The sequence below is a fragment of the Sminthopsis crassicaudata genome, chromosome 6 (assembly GCF_048593235.1).
Source record: "Sminthopsis crassicaudata isolate SCR6 chromosome 6, ASM4859323v1, whole genome shotgun sequence".
Classification (NCBI taxonomy): Eukaryota; Metazoa; Chordata; class Mammalia; order Dasyuromorphia; family Dasyuridae; genus Sminthopsis; species Sminthopsis crassicaudata.
Genome location: NC_133622.1, coordinates 240,205,642 through 240,209,681, shown reverse-complemented (window position 1 = coordinate 240,209,681; position 4,040 = coordinate 240,205,642). Strand labels below are relative to the sequence as shown.

The 4,040-nt window shown below is 44.1% G+C and overlaps 1 pseudogene; it reads left to right on the top strand.

Moving 5' to 3' along the window:
• The first annotated feature begins 275 nt into the window (after positions 1-275).
• On the top strand, positions 276-1,672 carry LOC141546979 (lysine-specific demethylase 4B pseudogene; annotated as a pseudogene).
• Positions 1,673-4,040: the final 2,368 nt, after the last annotated feature.

The window sequence follows — 4,040 nt, the reverse complement described above, 5'->3', positions numbered from 1 at the left end:
GTATTTATTCAAATTTCTTTTTTTTATTTCTGAAACCTTCAATATCATATTAATGCTATTTGTCAAGAAAACAAGCTTTTAAAGCACTCACTATATAACAGGTGCGGCTTTAAGTACTAGTGGTACAAAACAAAAATGTAAGCCAGAGGGGCCACAAAGGGGCCAGGCCAGAGCTAAGGAGCCAGGGGTGGCTGGCCCAGCTTCCCCATGAAGGACTGAGGAAGCTGACTCACAAAGCAGCAACCATAGGGTTTGGAACTGAGCCATTTGGAATTATGGGGTCTGAGAATCCAAGTCTACACAATCCGAGTTGTAAGATCATGACCTTCCGTCCTACCATTGAGGAGTTTCAGGACTTTGGGAAATATGTGGCCTACACTGAATCCCAAGGAGCTCACAGAGCAGGACTTGCTAAGGTGATCCCACCCAAGGAGTGGAGACCTAGGAAAAGTTATGATGACATTGATGACATGGTGATTCCAGCTCCTCTTCAACAGGACTATCTGGGTTATTTACCCAGTATAACATAAGGAAGAAAGTCATGACAGTGGGAGATCATCGCCACTTGGCCAACAGTGAAAAGTATTGTACTCCTCCACACCAAGATTTTGAAGATCTGGAACGTAAATACTGGAAGAACCTGCCTTTTGTATCTCCAATTTACGGCGCTGATATCACTGGTTCTTTATATGATGCTGATGTGCAGGAGTGGAATATTGGGAATTTGAACACCCTTTTGGACATGGTGGAACACGAAGGTGGGATGATCATAGAAGAGGTGCACACTCCCTACCTGTACTTTGGCATGTGGAAAACCACCTTTCCCTGGCACACGGAAGACATGGATCTCTACAGTATCAATTACCTGCACTTTGGGGAGCCCAAGTCTTGGTATGCCATACCTCCAGAACATGGGAAACGTCTGGAACGCCTGGCAAAAGGCTTTTTCCCAGGCAGTTCTCAGGGATGTATTGCCTTTCTCCGTCACAAGACGGCTCTCATCTCTCCCTCCGTCTTAAAAAAGTACGGCATCCCTTTTGATCGGATCACTCAGGAGGCTGGCTAGTTCATCATTACTTTTCCCTATGGATACCATGCAGGATTCAATCATGGTTTCAACTGTGCTGAGGCCACCAATTTTGCCACATTGAGATGGATTGACTATGGCAAGATGGCTACTCAGTGCACCTGCTGAAAGGATATGGTGAAAATTTCAATGGATGTTTTTGTGAGACTGCTACAGCTGGAGCGCTATGAACTGTGGAAGCAAGGAAAAGATATTATTGCTTTGGACCACATGAAGCCTACAGCACTCACTAGCCCCGAACTGAGTGCTTGGAAGGAGACCAAGGCTGTGCTGAAAGCTAAGCTCCTTGGGAGACAAATTAAGGAAAACAGACACTGGAAAAAGACTGAGGAGGAGAGAAAACCAAATACAGACAGGAAGAGAGAGCAGAACAGAAAGCCTGGCCTATGGTCCCACAAAAAAAGAAGCCAGCCTAGGAGGCATAAGGCGGAAGACCAGAAGTCTTTGGGAGAAGTTATGGCTGCAGAAACCCTTTGGGAGGAGGGCAAAGTTAAGGAAGAACCCAAATATGAGGCTGATCTAGAAGAAGAAGAGCAGCACAAAACTCCTGAAGGCAGTGAAGGCGATGGTAAGACCAAACTCTGAGGACTATGGACAGAATCCTGATGACCTGGCCTTCATGGAGAGCCTCTTGCAGTCACAATACCAGCCTGGAGCCCAGAGCCACATGTTTGGTACAAACTCAATTTTAGAACCAACATCTCCTGACCTCCTCCACCCCCACCCTGACCCCCTTTGACCCAAGCTAAGCACCCAGGCAACAGTGGAACAAGTGGACAGCCCTCTCCCTGACCCATGCAATAACTTGCTGTGAATTCCTTTCATCTATATTGAATTTGACCATCTGAGAGACTTGTCTGGCCACAGGCTACCTGGACTCTGCTCAACACACTGCTGATGGTCCTAGGAAAGGAGGCAATGGTAACCTCTCAGATTGCCTGTCACCCGGAGGCTTTAGAACAGCTTCTGCTCCTGGAGCCCATGGATGCCTGGCTCTTGACTTAGGCTAGGAAGGATTAAAGGTTACATTACAAAAGCAAAAACTACTCAGATTTGTAAACCATGTAAAAGCTCTCATCTTGAAAAGTACTATTCACTGACTACTGATGCAGGCTTTGCAATGTGATTTCTGTACAGAAATCACCTTTGTGAAGTTCTTTCTATAAATACTTATTGTTAAAAATATAAGAGAAAAAGGGAAAAGGAGAGAAGAGAGAGAGAGAGAGAGAGAGAGAGAGAGAGAGAGAGAGAGAGAGAGAGAGAGTGCTCTGAGAGTTGAGATGAAGCAGATGGGGACTCTCAGGGACAGCAGCTCCTCTGACTACCAGAGCTCCAGCAGTGAAGATGAGGAGTACACCTCCAGAGACTCTTCATCAAGGGGATCCTCCTCTGCAGTCCTGTCACACAAACCCTGTGGGGAACAGCAGCAGCTCCCCGGGAATAACCGGCTGATGAGCACATTGGGAGATGATTTACAACTGAGCGACTCCTGCAGTGACAGTGATGTCTAGTGTTGGGACTTCCTGCATCTGGTTTGTTGCATCCAGAAAGTTGGAGGACACAAGCAGAAAGCCACCCCCAAGGAGAGCATTTGGACCTTAGTGAGCCCTGAGTCTCACTGAACCTGAGCAGAGTGTGCTTGCATATATTATGGGAATACACTTTGACCTCAAAATCTGGGTATAATAAAAAACACACAAACAAACAAAAAAAAAAAAAAAACAAAAAAACAAAAAACAAAAATTCCCAGATATGTTGGAACTATAAGACAAAGCAAAAATAGAAACCCCCACTCTATCACTTTCACCTTCTGAAAGAAAGCCCAAATCAGAAATACTCAAATACAGAGTATTCAAGTCAAAGAAAAAAAGAAGTGTTGTGAACAGCCATAAACAGTTCCAGGATCAAGGAACCCCAGTGAGGATCACACAGAACTACTGAAATACTGACTTTAACATATTTAACATTTATTGTTCTACCCTCCATCTAGGGGAGGCGGTGGGAGGAAGGGAGGGGAAGAGTTGGAACAAAAGGTTTTGTGAGGTCAAAAAATTATCTTGAACATATATTGAAAAATATATCTTGTCCATGAAAAGCTATTAAAAAAAAGAGTAGTGGCCTGCTTTTGGGAAGGGATGTCAGTAAGAGGTTTGCTGATGGTTGTGGGACAGCAAGGAAAAGCTGGAGAATTTTGGCTTCTAGGAAGGCCTGTCCTCCTTCTTTTCTCCACTGAGACCAAGGTCCATCTGAGCCAGACACAGGCTCAGAAGGGTTGAGAAGGACTGGAAATGAGAAGTTCCATCCTTGACTATTCTCTTGCTGGCTCTCCCTCTTCCTGCACTCCTCCACCAAGATCAAGACTGGGTCAGATGAGTAGACTGTCACAGACTGCAGGAGGAGACTGGGAGAGATGAAGACTGAGGCTGGATCAGACTGACAGACGATGTAAAGGAGATTGACAGACACAGATTGCAGAAGAGATGTGATGGAGACAATAAAGACTCTAGAATCTATTTGTGGCCATTCTCTTAGGGTCTATCCTGTTGAGACCAAGGCCTGACTGGAGGACTATCAGAAAGCTAGCATGAACATTACTAGGAATTATCTATATCATGAAGTTTTTTCCTTCTTATTTTATAGTTTGGTCAATTCTGTTTTTAAAGTGTCATTGTCTTTGCTATTTTTTGCCTCTCTTAGAAAGGCTTCAATTGTATTTTCATAATTGTCTTTTCCCACTCATTTCCCCCATTTTTCTTCCCTTCATCTTATTTAGTTTTTAAATAAATTTAGCTCTTCAAAGATTTGGGGGAGGGGGTATTGTGTCTAATTCACTTGTTTCTTCTTTGAGGCTTTCCTTTTGTCTATGTTGACATCATTGTGTTCTTAGTTTGTATCTTCATTTTCCTTGTCACCACTGCAGCTGTTTTAAAGTAATCTTCTTTTTTTTGTTTGC